The sequence below is a fragment of the Phyllostomus discolor genome, chromosome 6, assembly GCF_004126475.2.
Source record: "Phyllostomus discolor isolate MPI-MPIP mPhyDis1 chromosome 6, mPhyDis1.pri.v3, whole genome shotgun sequence".
In the NCBI taxonomy this organism is placed as follows: Eukaryota; Metazoa; Chordata; class Mammalia; order Chiroptera; family Phyllostomidae; genus Phyllostomus; species Phyllostomus discolor.
This window is the reverse complement of record NC_040908.2, coordinates 85,670,084-85,697,030: the sequence shown is the minus strand read 5'-3', so window position 1 is coordinate 85,697,030 and position 26,947 is coordinate 85,670,084. Positions and strand designations below refer to the sequence as shown.

The window sequence follows — 26,947 nt, the reverse complement described above, 5'->3', positions numbered from 1 at the left end:
ATGGAAGGCCTCTAAGAAGTGAGTGGAGGGGAAAAGGGAAGAAAGGACAGGGTGAGGGGACAGAGACCCCGGCCCACATTGTCACCTAAATCTTATACTTCAGGTTGCTGCATGTCTCACCTTTGGCAGCCAACCCTCCCAGCCCACCGCAATCTGAAAGACTCTTGAACTTTGAATTAATTCAGCTTAAATTCAAAATCAGAATTTGAATGAAGCGAATGTGTATTTAGCTGAGCCGGCCCTAGATGCCCCTAGATGCTTTGGGCTACACAGATAAAATATGTCAGCGAGCAGAAAGGGAAAATTCGGGGAACATTCCTGCATGGCATTCATTGTGAGGCCTGCAGGTTCCGGGAGGGCTGGCAATCCTTGGGAACACCAGCCAAGTGTGAGAAACAGTGAGAAGCAAACCAACCCCAAACGCTTGAGTCTCTTTACATGTTCAGCCATGTAAATGAACTGACAGGAACCTCCTAGGACACTGGCCATGGAAGGGAGTGTGGTGGTTGTTTAGTGAAGCCGATACGTTAATGTTGTGAATGTTAATTTAATGTATATTTCTAAAACCTTGTATTTGGATGCCTGCCTGTGTTTCTGATGCTTTCAGGCATGCAGAGGACTAACATGGGGGTGGGGTGGGCAGTGGGGAGAGGACATGGCAAGCTGCCACTATTTTACAACACTGAACAATCGTGAAGAAGTTATGGAGTCATTCGGCTTTCCTGTGACACAATGTGACAACAGTATGAGTAAGATGCCACCTCTGTGTGTGGGGCTCTCAGGTGACCCAGGAGAGAGGTGTGTGAACACGTAACAGTGGACTAAGGCTGACTCAGAAAGCTGTAATGGAGATTGAAAGGTTGTTCCATGAAAGAACAGGGAAGGGAGAAATCATTATATATTTAAAACAGCTTCTTGTATGTTGGTTTTTTCCCTCCCCAACTAGATTGCGAGTTTTTGGAGGATAAGTATTGCACCTTTTGGGTGTGCCTCTCATGATACTTTGCACGCCTGCTGTCGAGCGCAGGGTAGATGCGCAGTGACTGTTCATTTTCACGCCTTACTCATTTTCATGTCTGCGGGGCTTATGACATGTGCTGTGAATGTTAGGTGCTTGATTTTGTTAAATGAGTTAAGATTAATTTCTGCTTTCTTTCATGTTGATACTTTATTTCTCTCATATCTCTCAAGGATTTGTATAAGAAATGCTTACTACAATGAATCATGTAATGGTTAATAGCATTAGAAAGAGGTTCAACTTTATTGACAAGAAATTTCACTGACATCAGCAAAGATGAATAAAAATAAGGTAATTCCCCACATTAATGAGGTTACAGGTAAATGGGACTTTTATAAACAGTTAAAGGGGGAATAATTGCTCAATGTAGGGGGGAGACAGCCTGGCACTATTTTTTGACGGCCTCAAGAACACACACATTCTTTGACCTAGACCCTCAGTCTCTCTGAACTCCTCCTAAGTAAGTAGTTACAGCTCAGTGGGCAGAGTTACATACAGGAAAAGAAGATAATCACTGCATTGTTCATGATAGCAAAAATGAGAAATAACTTAAATGCTAACAGTAAGGGACTATGTGATTTGATATCTTGAAGGACCTTAGATAGTATGGTAGGAAAGCATTTGAAAAATGAGAACATGTTAAAGGTGAAGTAAGTGAAAAAAGAATCACACAAAACCAGCTCAGAAAGCTAGTCTGGTAGAAATTCTGGAATTCTGGAAGTTTTTGGCCTTTGGTGTTCTTTTCTGTGAGATGGGGGCATGGCCGTCTGCCCTGCAGGGATTGGTAACATGCATGCAGAGCTCTTAGTTCTGAGCCTGATGTGTATCACATGCTCCGTTAGTAGTGGGTATTATTACCCAATTTCTGTAAAAAAAAAAGAGACAAGTATATTTGCACAGTAAAAGAAAGACCAGTAGAGATTACAGCAAAACAGCCATTTGTTTCTGATTAGTGATATTGTAGTGATATTTTTCCTTCTTTGGGTTTTTTTTCCTTTTGTCAAATTTTCTACAATGGACACTATAAAATGATATTAATATTAATCAGAAACAAAGTCCATAGAAAATAAATGGTCCTGGGCTTATATGAAAAAATAGAAGAATTGCCGTGACTGCTGTGGCTCATTTGGTTGGGCGTTGTCCCGCAATCTGAAAGGTCATGGGTTTGAATCCCAGTCAGGACACATGCCAGAAGCAACCAAGTGATGTTTCTTTCCCATGTTAATGTTTCTCTCCTTTTCTTTCTTCCTCTCTTCCCCTCTTTCTAGAATCAATAAAACAAAAAAAAAAAAAGAAAGAAAAAAGAAAGAAGTGAATTATTAAGTCATCTATGTTAGAATTATGAGACCTTAAGGATCATTTGTTTAACTTCCTTTTATAGTTCAGGAAACTGAGGCACTGAGAGAGAAAGTGAGTTGCCTAATGTTATACATAAATTAGTCACAGGTGTCATATTTCTGGAGCTAGTGCTTTTTCTACTATACTAGTCTGCCTTTGAGTACATAGGTCTCAAGAAAGGGACTCCTTTAAGTGTGGACCTCAAACCACTGGAATCACCAGTAACATCTTAAGTCTCCTAAATTTCCCCCTGAACCTCCCAGGGAAAGACTCCTGCAGGGATCCATAAGATCTGGCCCAGTCTTTATCACATTCAGTCCTGATCAACAGCAAGGGCTGGATGCCAGCCCTGTGGCTCATCATGCCTGGCTGGATAGGAGCTGGTGTTTCCTCAACCGTGGGTCCCCGTCACCAGTTTGCTAAGTCATATACCTGCAACCTCCAAGCTTGGACCTCAGCCTTGATCCCATCCAAGAATACTGGTGCTACCTCCCACCAAGAACAGTGATCTCAGTTTCTGCCACATCATACTTGAGGTCACATCCCAAACCTCTGGTTGTCTGAGGAAGAAACTGATATATACCTAATCAATAGTTTTGAGACCCCTCAGTCTGAGAGTCATGGTCCCTCTGATGTCTGGCGTGCTCAACCTCTCTGTGCTGCCCTAGGAGACCTCCACATGCCCTCTTGCTCCTCTCTGTGAGCACCCGGTGGGTGCTGCTTCCAGTGGGCCAGCTGCATGTGCTGCTTGGCCATTGCCCTTGTTTGTATGGCAGACATTATACCTTCATTTCTCTCTGGAACATTCTCAATGCACTTCTGTATATTTATTTTACTGCTTCCTGAAACTGATTTCATTGGATTGCTTCATGTTCAGATTGCTCATGTTTTTTTCTGTTATGCTTAGCATTTGATTTCTTCATGTGTTTTGTAAGTTTGGATTTGCAGGCTTATTTGGAATGGGAAAATTTGGGATTTTTTTTCTTCCTATGTGTTCAATTACGCCTGTGTAGAGTTCCTCCTCTTGGCTTCCTGAACCTCTGGTCTGGAAACAGTCCTTATGCTGGTGGCTGGTGATTGGAGGTATTATATCTTTTGGTTCCCCCTTTTTATATTTTATTTGTCTTTGCAATGTGTTTGGAGCAGCTGGGATGCAACAAAGCCAGACCCGTTGTGCTAACCTGACCTAACAGGTAGTCTTTTAGTCCAGGGTGGGCATTTAGTTCTCAAGTTTTGGCCCTGAAAACCTCAATGGTAAGGCTTCTTCCAGAGCAACCCTGTTCTCTGGTGGCTTCTAGTGGTATGGCTAGCAAAGAGCCTCCCAGAGGGCAGGGGAACATAATCACTTCTCTCTCCTTCCTGTGGACTCAAGGGTTAGAAGCAATCTCAGAGATCATGAGACCAACCTTCCATACAGTGCAGGTGTCCCATCTATACCACACCCAGAATATGGTCACAGTCAGTTTGATTAGTTCTCTGTCCAGCAACCTACTTCATGGCTGGAGAGCTCTGTTTGCAAGGAGCCCTTCTTGTATTGAGCAGCTAAGTTGTCCCTATAGCTCTCACACGTTGGTCCTGTTCTGCTGCTCAAGGCAGCACAGAGTAGGTGTGCCCTGTGTCCTCTCAGCTCTTTGAGACAGCATTGGAGTTCTCCTGGTTCCCTCTTTCCACCTCCCCACCCACTCCTGCTGCTAGGTTCTGCGTGAACTCTGGTTGAAAACATGAACTTTGTGACACACAGCCTTGTTTCGACCAAGGCAGGGAAAGACCTCACTTGGTTCCCGAGAGTGTGCTGCCTCCTCACGTCTCTTCGGGGGGGAAAAAGGGAACCAGTTACCCCCACATCTTCTGGTCTCTGCTAAGAAGGAATCCTCCCTGATGGGTAACTGGCTGCGACATGTTTCACAAGGAAGCACCTCCCTCTAGTGGCCACTAGGGTGTATTTCAAGATGTTTTTCTCCCTTCGCTCTTTGCTCCAGGATTTCTTTACAGTTGAAGGTCACCCCAATACATTCAATTAAAACAAAAAAAGACGATCCACTGAGATGTGGGTGTGAGCTGTAGATTGTAAAGCTCCCATCTGGCTTTCTAATGAAAATGAATTGACTTTGCAACGGTGACTGGTGAGAGAGAGAAAGAGAGAGAGAGTGCGCGCACAAGCTTGGCTTCAATTTCCATGTTTCTCATACATTTTCCAAGCCAAAATTTGCAAATGGTTATACATGTGTTAATTAGTCTTATTTCGAGAAACTCCAGAATAGTTGTCCTTCTTTTAGGTGGTTCCCTTACTAATTGGCTCCTTTCATGATTTTCTCTGTCCATCTCCACTTGCTAACTGTCTTACTGGAGTTCTCTTAGTTGCAGCAAACAGACTTTTTCGTGCTAGCAGAGAGAATTTGAGGAGGAAGTCATAATGACAGTGGCACATCAGGGGAAGAAAACTGTCCACAGAGGTCACACTAGAGCAGGAGCCTGAGGTCCTTGTTCTAGTTGTCCCCAATAAGGTGACCTGCCTTCTCTCTGTGGGTCTCCATTCTCTATGTGCTGATGTCCAGCTCCCTTGTTGGTATTCCACATTTGCCCTCTGTCTGCATCATAGCTTCTGCTTATTCATAGTTCCAATTTATCCTTACGTTATTGTGGTCCCTCTGGCATCTCTCTTCACCTCAAGACATTTAAGTGTTGGTGCTTGCCACCAATGGACTTATTTAGGGGGGAGGCATTTTTCAGTTCTGTTTCCTGAGACAAAATCTAATTGACACCACCCTGCCCTCTTGTCTTCTAATGTTAGGCCACATTAAAAGTCTCTGGCCAGCCGACTAATTGGCCATGTGTGGGGCTGCTTCCTGTTGCAATGATCTGGGCAAGGGAGAGTGTGATACAAAATAGAATGGCCTGGGGTTGCCTTTGGAGCAGGGGCCCAGGGCAGGCAGGTTGCGTTAGAAGGGCGATGAGTGTGGCACAGCATAGGGCTGTCTATCTGGAAGCTCATAAGTAGCTGCTGTAAGTGGGAGCCCTTGTAGGGAGCTGGGCAGTCTGGTTTGCAGTGCAGGGGGCTGGCAGCTCCCAGGGAATGGAAGCTTTAGGACATCTCTTGGTAGTATTTATCTTCTCCATCTTTCCTGCTGTGTTTCCCATTCACACTGTGTGTCCCTGGGATGGGTTCCATTAGGACTTACCTTGTGGGCAGGCTGATTGGTTGGCTGATGAGAGACAATGTCACATTAGGGCAGACGAGAGAGGGGGTGGAGGTGGCACCCTGCTGCGGGTAGACAGAACAGATTTGATCGGATTTATGAAAACATACCACTTCCTCAAGACACTTCATCGACACCTTCCAGAAAACTGTTGCAGTGACCAGACAAGCCTGTTATGACTTGGAGGTGAAAGGAGACCTCAGAACTGGGCAATGCAAAACTTGCTGTGTCAGTGGCTGCCTTGCCAGAACCACGCCGATCCTCGCCTGCCTCTCACCAGCCTTGCGTCTGGAGGTGTCCTTGCAAGGATCTCATGTGGCTGTGGAACAGTGGCTCTCCCCATTCACAGGACACAAATGCATGGGTATGAGGGTGCAGAAAACTTTCAGGGGGGAAGTGGGAGAAAATGGACATTTATTGAGCACTTCCCACATGCTAGGTGCTACGCTGTTTGACATACACTGTTTATATGTTTGCATCGAATCTGTGTCATGGCGATTTTTGCTCCTGTTTTATAGCTAAGGAAACTGGGCTCAGTTTCCTTAGCTATAAAGACGTTCAGCCAGGTTCAGAGGTTCAGCCAGGGCCACTGCAGGGTGGATATTTCATTACTCCAGGATGCTGTTTACTTTGTAGTTGAAGTGGCCACATTGGTTAGAGGTGGGGTCAATAAGTCACTTGCCCAAAGCACACAGCAAGGGAGGGGAAGAGCTGAGATGAAAAGCCCATTTTCTTTCTCCTGCACCAATCTGTTGGAGACCCCACAGGAGTAAAAAGCAACTGAATTTAGTGTTTTTTCTTCTTCTTAGAGAAAGTTTCATTCATGCATTCTGAAATCAAATGCGGGAAACATGGAGATTTATTTAAAATGACAGCAACCTCTCAGAAGGAAAAGTGAGCATCTACTATGTGTGACAACTACTACTGCCCTAGGTGTTGGGCTAGCAAAGACACAAAGTCCACTGAAGGCCGAGCTGCACTGTGATCGGAACCACTAGGCTCTGGGGTGTGATGAGGTCAACCTGAAGACGGAATTTAATGCTTACGTTAGAGACTTCCTGCCCCACCGAAGTTTGGTTTAAATTGGTCTGGCATGAGACTCAGCATCTCAATTTTAAAAAGCTCCCTGGGTGATTCTCATGAGCAGTTCTGGTCAGATCCAGCCCTTCATCAGAGAGGAGGGCAAAGGTGCCCTGAGAAGGCAGGTGACTTGGTGAAGAGCACTCAGCTGGTTAGTGTTGCTACTGAGTGTGCGTCAGTTTCTCTTGGATCCTCTGTTGTGCCTCAAAGGGCAGGGAAAAGGTGAAGCAAGAGGCAGGAGGAAAAGAGGTGGGTAACTGTTGGAAAGAAGAGCGAGTCCATGTGTGTCTCTTAGGTGGTGGCGGGGGAGGCACTGGGGAGGCACTTACTGCAGTTACTCCCTGGAGTGCTCAGTACGCTCTTATCCACCACTTTGTATTAAGTTGATCCTTAGAGGATATCACTGTTGTGAGCTGAAACAAGGTATGACTGATGCCAGGAAATTGCCTGCTCCTGTTATTAGTTAGGGTGAGAGGCCAAGCTGTTGTAAGAAAAACAGCTAAGAATACACAGTGGCTTAAAGAGCTCCACAGTGGGCGTGGCCAAAAAAGGAGGTTTGTTTCTCTCAGTTAGCAGTCTGTGGTGAGCAGATGAGCTCATTTATTCTACGTGGTCATTCAGGAACCCAGCCTCATGCCCTAGGGCATTGGAACTGCTGCCTAACACTGGGATCCAGAAAGAACACAGAGGTGTTTTAAGTGACATGTGTCTCTTTTGCTCAGTGTCCAATGGTGAAAACTTAGTCCCATGGAAGCAAGGGGCACTGAGAAATGTAGTCCTTTCCTGGCAGCCAGTGCCCAGCTGCAGTTCTGTTTCTATAAAAGGAGAAGACAGAATTTGGTAGCTCAAGGAAATTTATTCCCGGTCCCCTTTCAGTCCCCCTTCTAGTCGAGAAGCCTTTGGAGCACCTGCGGGGAGTCGGGCAGGCGTGGGGAGGGGTGCAGAGCAGGCCTGGGTCTGTGTGTTCAGCTCCCAGAGGCAGTGTTTGGGCTGAGCTGTGAAGACAGGCAGGCACACAAAGCAGGACACGCCAGGCAGAAGACAGCTGTGCAGAGGCGTGGAAGTGGATGGGACGAGGGACTGAATGTGACACAGTGCCTGGGGTGGGCTAGACAGAACCGCAGGGCCAGCCCATGTGGACTTGTGCTATGAAGCTCAAGGGCTCCCATTTTCTACGGGTAGTTTTGAGGAAAGAATCCACTACATCTATACGGGAAGGGAAACTTTGGTGGGATTGGCCCCCAAGTTTAACCTTTATTGAAATATCACGAAAAGGAATGTGGACTGAGCTTTTTCAACTCAGTGAGCTGAGCTTCTGGCTTCTCCCACACGAGAGAAGCCGGAACAGGCTTCTCTCTTTAGGAACAGTGTCAGCTAGGCTTTGGGAAAGGTACTGCTCACGCTCATCAGGACTGCAGGGTGGGTGGCAGTGGTGTCCCCAGGAAGAGAAGGGCATGGAAGGGGGCAATCTAGGGTGTATATTGGTTTCAGGATGATACAGAGAAATCTGATCAGATCACTGGGGAGGAGTAGAGGGAACTGTAGGAGTTTGCCAAGGCAATCCTGCCTAAGACAGGATTGGCTGAGAAACTGAACTATGCCTCCAGAGCCTGTGGGACTATGGGTGAGAAGATTTGAAGGCACCTTAAAAATTTTGAGAGAGGGGAAGGGAGGGAGAAAGAGAGGGAGAGAAACATCAGTGTGAGGTTGCCTCTCCTGTGCCCCCTACTGGGGACCTGGCCTGCAACCCAGGCATGTGCCCGATGGGAAATCAAACCAGTGACCCCTTGGTTTGTAGGCTGGCACTCAATCCACTGAGCTATACCAGCCAGGGAAGATGATTCAAAGTAAAAGATGCATTCTCAGGCTGTCAGATGGGCTGTGGCTCTCTGACTCTCGGGCTCTTTTCCCTCGAGGATGCCTGGATGACTGTGCCGCAGCTGCCTGCAAACACACGGTGTTTTGTATGGGAAGGAAGTCCAGGCACAGCCTAGGATTGGGCTGGCCTGGCAGAGGGTGGCAGTTTATTCTTTGGGTGTTCTAGAGCAGCAGCCCCCAACCTTTTTGGCACCAGGGACCAATTTTATGGAAGACGATTTTCTAGGAGGGTGGGGAGGTGGTGTGGGGGCAGCTGCCTTGCGGCCGGGTTCCTCACAGGCTTTGAGGCAGAAGCCTGCCATTCTTCTAAAATTGTGTAGCTTTTGTATCTTACGTTGTTTTAGTTTGTAAACCAACCCCATGGAAATAAGATAATTAAAACTAACAGGGGGAATGATAGAAGAACTAAGAGTTAAAGAGTTTAGCCTTAATTGATAGGCTTAAGTTACTAATGCATGTGGAAAGCTGTTATTCCAAAAATCGTGAAGCTTTTGAATAAAGACTCTTTCCTTTATTACAAACCTTTGCCTCTGGAACTTTGCCTGGAGGGCGGCTGCTGCAGCAGGACCCCGACTGCTGTTCCGCAACAAGGAGGCGGGCCTTAGACTGGGGTGAGGCAGCACCCCAGACTCAGAGTCCAAAGCACGGAGAGGCCTGCTGTGTTTCCGGTGGTGGAGATGCACGACCCTTGGTCCTGTGACAGTGGGCGAGAAGGAGGGGGGCAGGTGGGGAAGGGGCCTTGGGCCAAACTGGGACCTACATAGGCTCCTTCGGTACCTCCAGTCCTGCAGGAAGTTCTTGGTAACTGGAGCGGGTCTCAGGCCCAGAGGCGGAGGGTGGATCCGAAGGAGGAGTCAGAGCAGGGCGGGGACAGCATGGCAGCGGTGGGGGCGCCTGGGGGAGGGCACCAGTGTGGTGGCCTGATGGGAAAGCCGAAGTGGGAGGGCTTCCACTTCAGGGGCTTGTTCCTGAGCCCCTGGGAGACAGCCGTGGCTCCTGTCGGACACGGCTGCAGGATGTGGTGACAGATTGGTTGGACACCAGAACCTCAGCCTCAGGTGCTCAGGTTTGGGGGTTAAAGGTAAATGTGATTTGGCCTTGTAGCTACCAGTGACGATTAGAATTTCATATTCCCTCCCAGCTTCTCAAACGGGTCTCTCACGGTCTCATGATTCTCATCAATGGCAAAATCTGATTGTGAAATCTCATTCTTTATTTTTTCTAATATAATAATAAAAGTTAAAAAAAATAAAAATACATTTTTTTCCCATAAATTCTCAACCTCTTTTCAGCTTGCCTGTCTCTTCTTCCGTCCTTGCTCTCTGTCTCCGGCTCCCCGTGACCTTGCCTGTCAGCTCTTGGTGGCAGCCTGTTTCCTAAATGCGTGCTCTCTCTCTTGCCCGAGTTCTGCTGCAGCGAAGGCGCTGTTTCTCCACGGGCAGTGGGGAGACTGCCTTGCTCCTGAACCTTTTTCTCTCTTCGTGGTTTCAGGGGTCGCTGCACTTCCCATCCCAGCCGGGCTTCCGGCTCATGATGAAAGGGGTGCCATGCTTTCCACAGATAAAGCGTCAGGGGCTGAGCCTCCTGGCTAGAGCCCCGATCCCCAGGAGTCTGGGTGGTGGCCTCTCAGGGCAGGCCAGTTAGAAACTTGGCTGTCAGGAGCCACCTCCTCTGTTCTTGCATGTTGGGGTTTTCTCGGTCCCCAGTCTCATGTTACCTGCTTTTCTGAAATTTTTTGTGAAAGCTAGTTTTGCTGTAAGGGAGGCTGGGGTTGTGCTGCAGGTGGAGGTGATGAGACAGGCCCGTGAGGGACACTCTCGGCGGTGACTTGACGCAGAGCGCAGGGGTGCCCTGGGCTCCCACCCAAAGCACAGGATAGTGAAGTTGAGGCGCGAACAGTTCCTTCCAGTCAGCGAGGCAGGCTCAGAGCCTTAGGAAGTGACAGTAGCCTGTGGCCAAGTCCTTCCCAGGGAGTCATTCTCTTGCCATTTGTCATTTTAACAGTTGACGCTGCCAGTGCAGGGACCTCAGGACACCTATTGGGCTAAATGACCTCCAAGGTCTTTTCAAAGACCCTGTGATGCTGACAGCACAGAAACTAGAATTGTGGTGATTGCACCTTCCCAAACACACATCAGAGCGTGTGGTCTGGTAATTCAGTAACTGATTCACCACAGATATTTAGTAAACACCTACTATGTACCAGGCATGGTGCTGAAGAGACAACAGTGACTAAGTCAGAACTCCCACCTCAAAACAACTCACAGTTTGGTCAGGGAGACAGACCCACACACAGGTAATTACAATGCAGTGTGGTCAGTAGCAGAATCTAGTTATACGTGGGGTATTTTGAACACAGAGACGAGGTACCTGGCCCAGTCTCTGGGGCTAAGACAGGATCCCTGGAGCAGGAGTAAGCTGGGCCAGGTGAAGGGAATGCAAAGATGAGGAGAGGAAGGGTGGATTGTTTTCCTGCCTGGCCCACCAGATTAATAGTAACACAGTAAAAGCGAGCCATACAAAGAGGGGGAAATGACAAAGCACAGGTCCCTTGACTAGACAGCCCAAATTTGAATGAAGGAGAAGGGCCCTCTCCTTCATAGGAGGGTCTCAAACTCAGTGTCCAGAAGCCCAAAGTCTGGCCTGTGTATCCTCTTCACAGTTCCTCCCAGGGCCCCATGAGAACCTAAAATTCCCCAGAGACTGCAGATAAGTGTGCCCTGATAATCCTCACTTCATTCAAGGACCCTTAGTGCCCAGTGCAGTGCTCTGAGCGTGAGGTGCGTCAGACACCACGTGTTCATCAGATCACACAGCCTTGATTGCGGCCTTGTGGCCTTGCGTGTTCAACGCCACCTGTTGGGGTGACCAACAGGACCTTGGCAGTGAGAGGCAGCCACCAGTACAGGTGTCATTACGTTTACAGCGGAACACAGGCCAGGCCAGGAGATACATCTTCAAGAGGTCTCTGTGTGCCTGGCTGGAGGAATCAGAGCACCCAGGAGACCTCTGCTGGTGTCTGCTGGAGGTGTGTGGCTGTGCCTCTAGGAAGTGAATTCCAGCCTGGCCATTTTCTCTCCGAAGACTCTGGGAGTTAGCCCCAGGCTCCATGTCCTGACTTTGCCACTGCCTCAGCTTTTCTGAGCAGATAATGAAAGTCCAGGGAAGGCAGTGTGGTTTTATGAAAAGCAGCCTTGGAGGCAGTCAGCTACACCTGAATTTGAATCTTAGCTCTGCCATTTTAGCTGTGCAGGCTTGAATGCTTAACTTCTCTGAATCTTAAGTTCCTTATCTATTATTGAGGTTAATCATATCACTTTTTGAATAGTTGCCATGAAAAGCAAAGGGATTAACACATGTAAAGCACCTTCTGCATGCCTTTATTTCTGTGGGTTGGGGGTGGCAGGTACCTTCATTTATTCAACAGTTATTGATTGCTACTTATTCCTAAGCATTGTTCTGGCTTCTGTGGAAACAGTGATGAACAAAAGTCCTTGCTCTTGTAAAACCCACATTCTGATAGCTACAAAAATAAGTAAACCAATAAATAAATAAATAAAATAATTTCAGATAGTGATAAGAGCTACAAAGACAAGCAAATGGCTGATTTAAGAGAATGATTTTGTGGGAGGCTCCAGAAGGCTTCATGACATGAGGTGATATTTGAAGGGAGACCTGAAGGCTGCAAAGGAGTCTGCTCTGCCAGGACCTGGAGAAGGAAGAGCGTTTAAGGTGGAGAAAACAGCAGGGAGGAAACGTGTTGCAGAGGGAAAGCAGCTGGCACATGCAAGGGAAGAAGGAAGGTTGTTGCAGCTGGAACCCTGGGGAATGTGGTTTGAGATGAGTTGTGAATGAAGCCTAAGTCCACACACATTCTCATCTTCTGTGCTGCCCTGGAGCCTCCAGTGAAGTTGCAGGGGCTCCAAAGGACATTTTAAGTGTTTGAGGCAATTCTTAACATCTGTTTGATTCCAAGCAAACTATAAGTCGTTCAGGATAGTTTGCAGTTTCACCGTTTCACTGTTAGATTGCAGTTTCACCGTTAGATTGCCTTGCACGCTTTTTGATGACATCCTATCTTTGGGAAGTTGGCTTCGTGGTGGTTGCTATGATAAAAATCAAGTGCCTTGGGAAAATCATTATAGAATAGGAAAGGAAGGTGGTGGTGTCTAATCCGATTCCAAGGTGTGAGATCCTGCGCTGTGCCCAACCAGCCCACATCCCATTAGTAAGTAGTTGTAGTTATTTAAGAATACAATAAAAATATTCCCCCAATTTCTGTTAATTTTTTTCTAATAGTTATTCAGTAAACTTATTACATTATTTGGGTTTTAATAACTAGAACACTTAGATATATCTTTTGGCCTAGGAGGCTGTGCAAAAAATTGTGGGGAACAGAGAAGGCTGGAAGCCCATCCCTGGGCAGGGTGTTTCGTTCTCAGTGCAGTCTTTCTCGTTCCAAGCGCGGGGGCCTGATACTGGTGGTTTGTCTTCTCACAGCCTCAGGAGTGTTGTGTGTGCACAGGTAACACTAAAGATCATGTAGATTTTCGAACTGGGTGGGTCGCTGCCTATCTCACCTTTAGGATCACCTGGGGAACTTGGCAAAAATAGTTTCCCGTCCTTGCCCTGGAGATTCTAATTCAGTGGGCCGGACACAGGAATCTGCGTTAAAAAATCTCTACTCTAATCCTCGTTCCTTTAGGCAGCAAGGATGGCCCAGATTTGGAGGACCTGATTGTTATTGGGCATCCGGGGCGGGGCCAGCAGGCTGTGGCTCGGAGTAACTGTGACGTTTCCGGATCTCCAAGCGGGTAAGGGGAGCAGGCACCTGCCGCCTGCGCTCACGCCCGCGTCTGGTCTCCGAGCCAGCGGGAGTGGCCCGAAAGGAAGCCCCTGCGGGGAGAGTCATCATCCCTCCGGGGCCCAGTGATCACGTAGTTCTCCGGGCCAGCTGAGGGCCCACAGACCCCAGACTCCTGGAGAGGAATTTGGGGTGGGGTGGGAGGCGGGAGACGGCTGAGCGCAGCTGGAGAAAGGAGGCCAAGAGGTGGCAGCAGCGGCCTGCCAGCTGCCGCAGAGCCTCGGGGCCTCGCGGGGGAACGCCCTCGTCTTGGGAAGCTGAAAGGAGCCACTGGGCGTGAAGACAGACGCCTTCCAGGGGTTAGCTGGTCTGGAAGCTGCGCCATGGTTTGTTCTCTACACAGGATTTATAGGGGAGCAAGACAGTGAGTTAGGTAACACCAACACGAGCCAAGGTCTTCCGTACACACGTGAACCATTGTCTCGATACGGTGTGCTGTGGAAAATTTGGGGTGGGGAGTGGAATGAGGGTAAGGGGGAATGAAAAATAACTCCCTTGGCGGTGGCTAAAATTGTACTGAAGATGCATTCCTTTAAGTACTGTCCCCTCTTTAAGGTCCTGGGAAGGAGCAATGCATTAGAACTTCAACTCTTAAGGGTAAATCAATGACTTAATCTAATCTTTCCTGGCAAGAGAAAGGTTAGTCAAGAAACAAAGAGGACAGAAAGCACATTAATTGGTACTTGCTAGTCAAACCCCAGGGACCAAAGCGCTCCCTGGGAAGGTCTCCTGTCGGTTCTGTGAGAGATGAAGCAGCCCCTGCCCACCCACAACGTCTTCCAGCAGGCTGAACCAATGAGGGACTAACACAGTGTGGTTAGCTGAGTACATGGCAGCATCCTTATTTTGTAAAAGAGGAAGCACCTGTATCGATACTTTAATAAATTATAAAATTAGTCTCCTCAGGCCCTTTCCGTCTCCCTTGTTCCTTTGAATTAGGGAAATGGTATGGTGTGATGAAATTTTGAGCCAGAAATTCCTGGCTTGGAGATCCCGTTCTACCATCCATTTACTGGCTGTGTAATTTTGGAAAACAATAGTTCTGAGCTTGTTTTCTCATCTGTAAAAGTGGAAAATGGTACTTCCTTGAATGGCTGGTGTGAGCGTTAACTGAAATAGTGGAGAGAAAACCTCTGGGGTGTGCACTGACCCTAAGCCTCAAGGCCATGTGTGTGACAATGGTCACCAGGGAGAGCTCCCCAGGATCCAAATGTTTGAGTGTTTCTTTCTTGGTGACCCCAGTGATGCTGCTGAACAAGGCCAGCCTGTAAACAAGAACTCTGCATCCTTTCCCATCAGACTTAGGAATTTTTTAGAAGAAGGAATAGAAAATATTGGTATGCAGTAAGATCTAAGCATTATTTGAACACTGATCCTCCATGGGTTTCTTCAAGGAATATTCTGGTAACAAATTAAAATCTATCCTGTGTGTTGGCTAGAGGTCTTCTGACTAAATTCCTTCAGACAGGGGTGAAGTTTTATTTATCTTTTTAAAGTCAGTGATCTACTATGATATGTAATAGGTTTCTAAATAATGTTATGAACATCAGCCAATATTTCTCTAATCAGTAGGGTAAAAAATAAAATGGTATTTTAAAGCTCACAGATCTGTAGAATGAAGACTTTTGTATACTTTTATTTCCCTCTGTTCCCCCTTCTTACCTGAAAGTTGATTAATTAAATATGAGTTTGGATCTGGGTTATTATTAAATTATTTTTTGATGTATGTCTCCTGGTTCTAGAGTATTTTTTGACATACATCTGTCTTGTAACTGTATTTAAACAATTATTTTATACCTATCTCTATGTCTGATTGGTTCCAGTGCTCACTGCTAGTTATTCTATATTTTGATTTTCCCATTCTTGAGCTCATAATTTAAAATCATTACTTGGGCAGTTGAAATATATTTTTAAATGAAGAATATGTGAGTGGCAGACATTTTGAGCTCTTTCTGTTGTTTCCTCTCAAAAGCCAAAACTTACCTGTCAGTAAAATACTTGAGTCTAAATCTTCTCCACGTCAAGAAGTCTGGCCAATACTGCTCTATGGTTGTTGAAGAGAGACCAAGGTCAGCCTGACTTGTATTCCTTCATGGATATTCCATCTCTCCCTTTCTCTCTATTGGTCTGGATGTATAAAACATGTTTTTATTTGTTTAAATTTAAAAACCTGTGAAGATATTTCTGGGTATGAGTCTCTCTTAGTTACTTTTACCTGGAACTTAGTGAGCCCATTTTATTCGTCTCAGATTCCCTTCTTCCATTTGTTTTTTGGAAAGTTTTCTTTAATTATATCTTCAGTGATTACTTATCTTGTGATCATTCTGGACTCTTCTTCAGAAACATAATACTTACACTGAATCTCTAGTCTTCATTTTTTATAGCTGTCATCTTCTTTTTTAATCATTGTGCTTTATTGAATCTAAGACAGTATTGATTATATGTAAGAAACACTATTATGTTATGTATAAGGAAGAAAAATTGCTGCCAATTAAACTATGCTCTAATGCCACAATTAAAGTTCTGTGAAATTGGTACATAGCTCACACCAGATTTTTTCTTGTTTTTAAATATATCATCTATTTTTGAGAGATTTGGTAGTTTCTCCTGACTTTAGCTGCATTGTTTGGTGTGTGATAGGCAATCCTTTCTGCATGCATCTCAGTTACAAAACAAACACAGCTTCTATTTAAGGATAACTTTCTTTTCCTTTCCTTTTCCTTTTGGTAAAGCACTAATTTTTTTTTCTTAAAAAAAAAAAGGAATTTCAGTCACTGCTCCAATAGCAGATACTTGCTTCAGTAATATCAAATTACATCCTGCTGCTCTAATTCCACGCCTTTCTGCATACACAATAACTTCTTGTTTCAATGCCAAATCACAGTGTAATCTTTCAAAAGATGTTTTAAATGGCAATTAAACTTACATGTAATCACAACAATGTATATAACTCAATTAAGTCCTCACAACATGAACAGCTGAGACCAGATTCTCTCACGTTCAGGACTTGACAACCTGGCTGTGACAGCTCCCTGGGCCACAATGATTGTAAGATGCCACCGACTGTAAGACTTAACTCGGACATCTTTGAAGAGGCAAAAGATGATAGGTTCAATTCTTTGCTCATGTTCTCTGCATTTTGAAAGTGTTTCTCAAGTTTGCCATCAAATAATTACTTATTTGATTTTCTGCTGTGTAAATTCCACTCATTTATTGCTCTTACATATGGCTTTTGATTATTGTTTGATAATTTTATCTTCTTGGAAATGAAAAAAAAATCAAAACCAGCTTCCTTTCTATGTTTTCTGGGAGACCAGAATTGTTCGTTGTAGTCCTGAAGCCCCTTGATATTAACCCAGTGAATGAGTTCTTGTCAATGGAATATTAATCCAAGTGATGTCTGTGACTTACAAGACTTCCCCATAAGAGCATTCAATGAGCTCTCCTCGATTCTCTTTTGCCCCTATTCTAGTGAGTGCCAGGAAATGACAACAACAACCTTGGAGGCCACATGATGAAGATGGCAGAACTTTGGTTACCCTGGGTGCCCAATGGTGAAGAGCTCTTCTTGGCTATTGGGAACATTTGCCTTGCGCTGCTTTGTAAGTGACAGATCAACTTCTTTATATTTCTTCCAATATACAAGTGTTGGGTGTATTTGTACAGCAGCTGAAATTACTGTAATAACACATTCTTAAATCATTATGTATCTTTTCTAAAAGATTTTCACAAATTCTTACAAAATATCTATGAGAACTGCCTTCAATTTTGCTTTCTTTTTTAAAAATTATATTTTATTGATTATGCTATTACAGTTCTCCCATTTTTTCCTTCCCCCTTTTCCCCTCTGCCCTGCACCCCCATCCCACCATTATTTCTCCAGCTTAGTTCATGCCCATGGGTGGTACACATAAGTTCTTTGGCTTCTCCATTTCCCATACTCTTCTTAACGTTTCCCTGTCTATTTCGTACCTACCATTTATGCTTCTTCTTCCCTGTACCTTTTCTCTCATTATCCCTCCTCCCCACTGATAACTTTTCATGTGATCTCTATTTCTGTGAATCTGTTCCTGTTCTAGTTGTTTGCTTAGTTCATTATCATTTTTGTTTTTTTAAGGTTCTGTTGTTGATAGTTGTGAGTTTGTTGTTATTTTACTGTTCATATTTTTTATCTTCTTTTTCTTAGATAAGTCCCTTTAACATTTCATATAATAAGGGCTTGGTCATGATGAACTCTTTGAACTTGAACTTATCTTGGAAGCACTTTATCTGCCTCCCATTCTAAATGAAAGCTTTGCTGGATAGAGTAATCTTGGATGTAGGTCCTTGCCTTTCATGACTTGGCATACTTCTTTCCAACCCCTTCTTGCCTGTAAGGTTTCTTTGGAGAAATCAGCTGATAGTCTTATGGGAACTCCTTTGTAGGTCACTGTCCCCTTATCTCTTGCTGCTTTTAAGATTCTCTCCTTATCTTTGATCTTGAATAATGTAATTATGATGTGCCTTGGTGTGTGCTTCCTTGCATCCAACTTTTTTTGGACTCTCTGAGCTTCCAGGACTTCCTGGAAGTGTATTTCCTTCACCAGATTGTGGAAGTTGTTCTTCATTATATTTTAAAATAAATTTTTAATTTCTTGCTGTTGTTCTTCTCCTTCTGGCACTCCTATGATTCAGATGTTGGAATGTTTAAAGATGTCCTGGAGTTTCCTAAGCCTTGCCTCATTTTTTGGAATTCTTGTTTCTTCATTCTGTTCCGGTTGGATGCTTATATCTTCATTTTGTTCCAAATTGTTGATTTGAGTACTGGTTTCCTTCCCTTCGCTGTTGGTTCCCTGTACATTTTCCTTTATTTCACTTTGCATAGCTTTCACTTTTCCTCTGTTTTGCAACAATACTCAACCATTTCTGTAAGCATCCTGATTACCAGTGTTTTGAATTGTGTATCTGATAGGTTGGCTATCTCTTCATCACTTAGTTGTATTTTTTCTGGAGCTTTGATCAGTTCTTTCATTTGGGCTATATATATATATTTTTTTTTATCTAGGCACATGTTTTGTGTAGTAAGGGGCAGAGCCTTAGGTATTCACCAGGGTAGGGCAACCCAGGTCACTGCACTGTGGTGCTGTATATGGAGGAGGGGTCTGAGAGGGAACAATGCCTCTTGCTCAGCTCTCTGATGGCATTCAGTTACTTCCTCCACTACCCACAAGCAAATTGGGCCCTTCTGGTGCTGATTCTTGAGTGGGTGGGTTTGTGTACATTCTAGGATCCTGTGGGTCTCTCCAATGAACTCTCCTGTGAGGCCAGGAGTTTCTCCCACTGCTGGAACCCTCACAAGTTTTTTCATTCAGAGGTTTTGAGGCTTTATTTCCCTGCACTGGAACCCTGGATTGTGCAGTTTGTCTCACTCCCCAACTGTTCCTCCTGGTTTATCTACATGCAAATGTGGGACTGCCTGCTCCACCAGCCACCAACTCACCTGCTCTGCCAAGTCCCTGCCTCACCCACCCTGATCCTCCTGCTGCCCTCTTGCCACGAGTCTTCTCCACCTGGCTGTCCATCTCTACCCTTCCTACCAGTCTGGATGAATGTTTCTTCTTTAACTCCTTGGTTGTCTGACTTCAATTCAGTTCAATTTTCTGCCAGTTCTGGTTATTTTTTTACTTTAAATTTGTTGTTGCCCTTCTTTTGTTTGTGTGAGGAAGCAAAGTATTCCTACCTATGCCTCCATCTTGGCTGGAAGTCCCTGACTTTTGCTTTCATAATTGTTTACTGTTATTACATAAAAGAGGGTAACTTGGACAATAAAACTATCTCAAATGAGATAATAAAGTTACTATTGGATTTTTCCCACATTTTTATTGTATTTTTTCCATTACCATTTATCCCCCCATACCCTCTTCCTCCTCTACCCTCCCCCACACAATCACCATACTATTTTCCATGTCCATGAGCTCTTTTTCTTTCTTTTTTGTTCTATCCTTCCACCCACTCCCTCAAATCTCTCCAGAACTGACAGCCCACTCTCTGTGAGTCTCTATTTCGTTTCTTCAGTTTGTTCATTGGATTCCACATATGAGTGAAATCATATGGTAATTGTCTTTCTCTGACTGGCTTATTTCATTTAGCACAATGCTAGTTATTATTGGATTTTAACATTCCCATCATCTCTTTCAAAAAAGTTTCAGAATAACATCTTTCTCAATTGGGTGTGTAGTGTTCTTTTGCTTAGACATTTGATAAAAGAAGAACTCTCAAAAGCAAGGAGTTGTCACCTGGGTGGATAATAACTGAATACTGTTTAATGTTTGTTTTAGATGAACTATTTTAAAAAACTCTCCTTATTTAATTTTATTACTGACACTATTACAGATCTCCTCATTTCCCCCCACTTTGCCCACTTCCACCCAGCCCCCCCCCCCTTCCCTCTGGCCATGACCCAGCTGTGGGTCATGCATATATATGGTCTTTGGCTAATCCCTTCCCCTTCTTTCATTCAGTGCCCACCACTTCTCTCTGACAGCTATCAGTCTGTTCCATGTATCCATGACTCTGTTTATATTTTGTTTGTCAGTTTTCTTTTAATTAGATGAAAACTCCACTGTTTAAACTAGCTGCTGTCTCTTGTGACCTAAAAGTCTGTTTCATTATTTATTTTAAAAGAACCACAATTAGGCTTAGCATAAACAAATGAGCTCTCACCCATTACATTTTTGTGAGATCCTAAGATGTCATCCCAGGTGGCAGTTTTTGAAGCTTATCCTGGTATCAGTTTATCTCAGCTTGTTTTCCATTTCAACTTCATAGGGCCATGTAATATTTTTTATATTATAGATGTCAATTTCCTGAAATTTCCTTCTGGTTTCTATAGCAAATCATCTTCAGAGGCACACTCTTTATTTCAGTCTTCTGGGCAATATTCTCTTTTCAGTATGTGGCATTGCTTTTCTATAGACCCCATGAGGGTCCCTCCATCCCATGCATGCTACCCTCCTCACTTTACTTACCCTTATGCAAGTAGAACTCTATGGGGACTTGGTGCTGCTAACAGAGAGGAGTGTGGATTGTCCTTGGTTTTCCTCACTGTTGTATTCCTTAGGTCTGTAGCTGGAGTGCCAGTTGAGGTGCACAGCTCCTTGACAGTGTCCAGAATTGATGTAATTCATCTTGTGTAGCTCGCTGAACTAATGTGGGATCTCCTGCCTGTTCTCTATCATTCAGAACTGACAGAGTGTGTGAAATCTCACTCTCTAGAACCAACTGTGTCTGTCCTGCCTATGAAGCATCATGTGTAGAAAAAATATCTTTCAAATTGTGATGTGCCACTGCTAGTCCTCTTCTAGTTCCTGCTCCATGCTTTTCCAGGAATTGCATTCTGTGAGTGGATATAGGTAGGTTGGAGGACACAGAACAGTTCTCTGGCGAAATAACAGGCAAAAGAGTAGCACCCACTGTAGAGAGCCAGGTTTTTCTTTGCTTTGGTCCTGGGTCTCTGAACTGGGGGTAGAAAGTGGGAGCTAGGCAAAGTCCTCCTGTCATTTTTCAGGTGGTTGGGCTACTCTCTTTCACAAGGTGGACATGGATTGTCTGTCTCTGTGCAGCTCAGCTGCATTAGCTTTATTTATGTGATAGAAATTCCTTCCAGGTCTTGGTACCTGATTGTTGGTTAATCTTCATTTTTCATGCTATTGTGAATTTTTGCCCATTTTCTGTGTCATGAACAAATTAAGGAGTGGTTTGGAGACAGTTCCTCAGGAACATCTAGCCAGATGCCATTTTAAACCCTAAGTGGACCTGATTTTATTTTATTTTAAAAAATTTGGTCTAGGAATTAGCTCAGTTTACTTATTCATCATATTCTGTTTGCCTTAAACCACTTCATGAAGCATCCACTGGGTCCAAAGTTGTCTTTAGATACTTTTCTAAATTCCACCTCGTGGACCTTTGGAGGAGGCAAGAGTGAGACTTCTTTCGGTAGCATGTAGCTGTGCCTAACAGTCATCAAATGATGGGTAATTTCTCTTATGTGGTGTATTAGTCAAGGTTCTTTGGGTTGTTAATAACAAACTAACTATAGCCAGTAAGGGTAGGGGTTGGTGGGTAAAGGGGTGGAAGAGAGAGAAAGAAAGAAGAGAGAAGGAAAAAAGAGTATATTGGGATGTTGGAGTAGCTTACAGACTCCAAGGACAGTGGGCTTTTTAAAAGTTGGGACTTGGACCTCGGAAGCTGTTAGGAACCCAGACCCTTCACTTACTCTTGTCCTCTGCTCCCTCTGAAAGAGACATTAATTGTAGACAAAGGCCTGGTGAGGATGCACATGTGACTTTGTTTCTTTGATCATGGGGTAAAATGGATGCCTCTTAGCTCCCGAGTTTTCCTTTTCTTCTTTCAATTAACCTGGTTCAGGTGGCTGGATGCCTCTCCTTGGCTGAGTGAGGCTCTGTATGTGATACAAGCAGACTGCTGGTTCCACATAAAGAGTGGGAGGCAGTTCTCAGAGAAAGAGGCTCACTGTGGCCTGGGCAGACTCCCTAAAGGTGTTTACTATTCTCAGCCTTTGGAATAAAGCTCGATAGGTTCTGTCCCAAGTGGAGATGGAGCACCTGGCCATGACCCTCCTCTCAGCCTTGAGTTACTTGGGTAGAATGGAGCACCAGTCTTCCCAGTAAGCTGGGGGCCTTGGGAGGCTCTTGTGAGGAGTTGCTGAATAATTTATAAGTCTGCACACCTGCCTCTCCAGCCGTCTCCCATTACATTCTCCTTGGAGTTCCACTTTCCTCTAATCAGAAAGACTCTTTAATATGAAATCCGTATTTTGCAAATCTTCTTTTTGGCAGAGACTTTATGTAGAAACTAAACTGTCCCTTTGATTCTAAAGCAGGCCCAGTCACAACTGGACAGGGAACACTTGCTGCCATGCCTTTTTTTTCTTTTGGAGGTAGAAATAGAAACATGTTTCTTATGGATACATTTAGTGGAATTTAACCAAAGTGAGCAGTGTGGGACAGCATTGGCCTAGGAGCCAGAAGTCCTGGATTTTATCCTTTGAAAAAAAAAACAAACTTTATTTATTTATTTTCTAGAGAGAGGGGAAGGGAGGGAGAAAGAAAGGGAGCGAAACATCAGTGCAAGAGAGAAACATCAATTGTTGCCTCTTGTATGTGCCCCACTAGGGGATGGAACTCATAACCCAGGCATGTGCCCTGACTGAGAATTGAACCAGAGACCTTTCACTTTAGGGATGATGCCCAGCACACTGAATCACACTGATCAGGGCTGGATTTTATTCTTGACACTGCCTTTTACATACACCTTCAAGACTTTGGGCAGTTTTATCAATGGACCCCAATCTCAGTTTTAAATCTATAAAATGGGCGTAATAACACTTTGTTTACCATATATCAAGTACTTTATGTGTAATCCACTATCTCTAAATATAAGGTGTCTTTATCAATTGACATTGGATGGACTATTCATAACTTTCTGACAATATTCCAATGGTTAGTAGAGATTTGTAGCATGACTAAGGAAGAGAGGTCAGAACTGAGAAAGAATGTCAAACAACTCATCTAATGGCATAGGTAAGTTTGAGGCAGAGCCGGGATTAAGCATAAAATTCTGAACCTGATCCTTACCCACCTGATATCTCATGCTTGAACATGGATCTTTTCCTGTTCTTTCTAGCAGAACTTCTGTCTTAGTTTGCAGTTGACTCATCCTGATATGGCTGCAAGGAAGAGACTTCATGTGGAGATTGAAGTAGCACTCTTGACCCCAGCCCACATGATGAGTACGTCTGTGCACATCCTGGACAAGACTTTGGAGCTAAAAGTGCTGACTGGTTGGTTGGATTGTAAGCCTGGGAGATCGGATCTGGTTGCCCTTTCTCCTCTCGCTTCAGTGAGTCACATACCAGGGTAGGCAGGGGACTCAATGAGCACCAAGTGAGGTAAATCCAGTGGATGGTCTTCTTCTGTGCCTGCTAGGGACTTCGTGAAGATGAATCAAGGTTAAATTAAGTGACAAAACCACAAGAAATGAGGCCTCACTTCCTCTGGTTTTGAGCTGCAGGGAAACTGACATGAAAAACAAAATGAGGAGGTACCGCCATGATAGCACTGTATGGTTTGTGAGGACATTCGTGGTTCCTGAGTCACAGACCCTTACAAACAGCCCCCCACACTGGATATTGTTATTGTCACTGCTCTGCGGTTGAGGACTCTGGAGCTCAGAGACATGAGGTGACATGCCCAAGGTTACCTGGTCAGTAAATATCATAATTGGAACCTGACTCCAGATTTCTTTCTCTTAACAACCATACTCTCATGCCCACTTGGGAAGTTTTAAAACACTGCTACCTGCGTCCTATGCCCACAGACTCTGACTTAAGTTATCTAGATTGGCCCTGACATTGTGACTTTTAAAAGTTCAATATTCAGCCAAGGTGGAGAATGATGGCTCTGTGCTTTCCCCAGTGCAGTGGCTGAGGACTAGCTACTTCCTGACCCAGTGCTTCTCAAACTTTCATGTGCATATGGAACACTGTGAATATTGTTTAGCATCAGATTCAGATTCAGGAGGACTGGGAGGGCCTGAGGTTTTGCATTTCTAATAAGCTCACAGGTGATGCTGATGGTCCCAGAACCACTCTTTGAATAGTAAGGTATCTGACCAGCACACCTCCCTAACACCAACTGTACAGGGCTCTGAGTGTCAACCAACCAGTTCCCCACCTGTGCTGTTGGCCAGATGGACTCCTGGTCCCCTCGTACCTCACCCCCCAACCAAGCTGGTAGAGACTCCGTCAGTTTGTGGGATTGTACTTTGAGCTACAGTGCTCCTTCCCTTCCACCTCAAGATCTGTAGCTGTGGGTCTTGGACAGGGCTTCTTTCCTGCATCTGCTTCTGGTTCGAGGATCTGGTGCCTCCTAGTCACTCCATTCATTGCTATCAGCTCATTTCTGATGTGTGGAAAAGCAGGAGGGAGCCAATGCTGTGAAGATCAGAAAGCCTGGTGTTTGGGATCAGAAGGATCGAGTCTTGGCTCTGCCACTTTCTGCCTGTGTGACCTTGAGCAAGCTATTTGCCCTCTGTAAGGGAATGAAGATTGTTGCCTGATAGGTCTATGATGAGGTTGCATGAGATAATGTAGGTACAGTGCCCATATCTGAGACTGGTATGTTCAATTAACAATAATTATATTATTAAAGAGGTTGGAGCTAAACATTTACTGACTGTCCATTGTGTGCCATAGCTTGCACTGGGTGATTTGTAGATATCATTTCGTTTGAGCCTCAGAACAATCATGCAAGGTACCCATTATTTTCTCTTTTGTACAGAGGAGGTAACTGAAATTAGAAAGGGTAGTAAAATACACACCTAGCAAGCTGTAGGACCAGAGCTTGCAAGTCAATTTGCCTGCCGACAAAGCCTTTTGCAGATCCTCTTGACAGCTGTGGCTTGTTTGACAGGAGGTGCTCCACAAACACTGGTTGGCTTAGCTGTTTGGGGAGAGGGTGAGCAGCACCCCAGAACTAGGAAGCAGCCTTACTGCTCTCCATTTGCCCTCAGAGGACAGACTGGTAGATAGGAGAAGGGGCTAAGAGGTAGAAGAGCCAGGTCAGGAAGTGACTTTGATGGGCAGACACGAACAAAACAGTGCCTGCCTGGGCCTGCCCTGTAAGCCAGGCAATGCGGGGGCCAGAGGACCTGTGTGCTTTTATGTCCTCCTCAGGAATGAAAAGCAATTTTCTTTTGGTGCTCTAGAGGGTTGAGAATGAGCTGGTGGCAACGAGTGAGAGTGCAGTGAATGGGGAATGAATGAGTGATCTCCTGGAAGAATGGGGGCACCTTGCAGGCTCCCACCTCAGTCTGCATGAAAAAAGAGCTTGGTGGGGCCCATGCTGGCTACTTTCCCCTCCTACCAGATCCCATTGTCATTGATCTGTCACCAGTCTCTGCCTTTGCCACATGTGGCACCAGGTTGTTGATGTAAAATGTAAATTGCACCTCTAGTATACCAGCTTGATAGCAGGGAGCATGCCGTTGAGCCTGGAAGTGACTTGAGGGGGTGGCAGCTCAGAGTCCCAAATGACAAAACTGGTGGTGAGTGTGAGGCTTGCTTGTTCTGTGCAAAGGACTCTTGCCCATTCCAGGCAGGGTGAGGAAGCCCTAGAGGGAGGCCTGGAGACTGAGACCAGAGACTATAAATGTGACTGGGCCAGAGTGAGACTGGTTCCTTGGGCCATTGTGCCCTCCAGCCAGGCAAGTGACCCAGCATGCTCCCCAGTGCAGGTAGGGGCAGCATTGTCAGGCCCTGCTCTACCTGTTCCTATCTCTTGGCACAGGCACTGAGATGCATCCACTTTATAAGGGAGGATGCAGAGCTAAGAGAAACTCAGTCAGGGTCCCCTGGCTCCCACGTGGGGTGTTGGCCGGCTTGATTTTGCTCCATGCCACCTGACTTTGTGCTCTTCTACCTTCAAAGCTCACATTGATGAAAATTTTGCAGATTTTATGTAATTACAGGAAAAAGAAACCCATGATGTCTGCTTCATTATTTATATAGCTGGTTTCATATATTTTTGGTAGTATTGTTATATTTTCACTAGTTACTAAAATTCTTTTTCTCTGAGACTGGGGAGTAGGGACTTGGCAGAACAAGGGTCCCCTTATTTCATTCTTATAATTGCTAAATTGAGATCCTTTAATTCACTTAAAGTTTTATTTATTTTAAACTTTCACTTTGAATTAATTTCCAACTTAAGGGGTACAACAATAGTACAAAGAATTCTCATACAGCCTTCACCAGATTCCCCCAAATGTTAACATCTTATATAACCTAGAATAAAATAACCACAATCAGGGAATTAGCATTGACATAGTAGTATTATCTAATATGTAGGCTTAATTCAGATTTTGCAAGTTTTCCCGTTACTGCCCCCTTCCAAGTCCAGGATCCGATGTAGGACCAACTGTTGCATTTAATTGTCTTGTCTCCTTAGTCTCCTTTCACCTGGAACAGCTCAGTTTTCATCTGTCTGTCAAGACCTTTTTACTCTTGAAAAACACCAGCCATTTATCTTCTACAATGGTCTTAATTTGGTTTATGTGATGTTTCCTTCTGATTTAAGTCCAGGTTATGCAATTTTTTTAATACTCACCCAGGACATTTTTTTTCATTGCTTTTAGAGAGAGAGGAAGGAAAAGAGAGAAACACTGACACAAGCGAGAAGCACCAGGTGGTTGCCTCCCACACACACCTGGACCAGGGATGGAACCTACCACCTAGGCACCTGCCCTGACTGGGAATCAAACCTGCAATTTTTTGGTTATGGGATGATGCTCCAACCAACTGAGCCACACTGACCAGGGCCAGGTTATGCATTTTTGGCAAGGATAGCATCCAGTAATGCTGTGAGCTTCCCAGAGCATCACGTCAGGAGGCACGTGATCTGTCTGGTAACTCTGACGTTAACTTTAGTCTCTCGCTTAGGGGTGGGGATAGCCAGGTTTCTCTACTGTAAAGTAACTATTTTTAGTTGTGTAATTAATAAGTATTTTTTAATTAAT

General features: G+C 44.8%; 1 long non-coding RNA gene across 4 annotated transcripts; it reads left to right on the top strand.

Annotated features, from left to right (window-relative positions):
• The first annotated feature begins 840 nt into the window (after nt 1-840).
• Nucleotides 841-26,592, top strand: LOC118501196. 4 transcript variants are annotated; one of them, XR_004903815.1, is made up of 3 exons: nt 841-1,309; nt 16,848-16,977; nt 23,060-26,592. It is a non-coding gene; the product is annotated as an uncharacterized LOC118501196 (long non-coding RNA). The 4 variants fall into 4 exon arrangements; XR_004903816.1 differs by lacking the exon at nt 841-1,309 and adding an exon at nt 5,464-5,917; XR_004903814.1 differs by lacking the exon at nt 841-1,309 and adding an exon at nt 12,966-13,748 and having other exon boundaries at nt 23,063-26,592.
• The last annotated feature ends 355 nt before the right edge of the window (nt 26,593-26,947 follow it).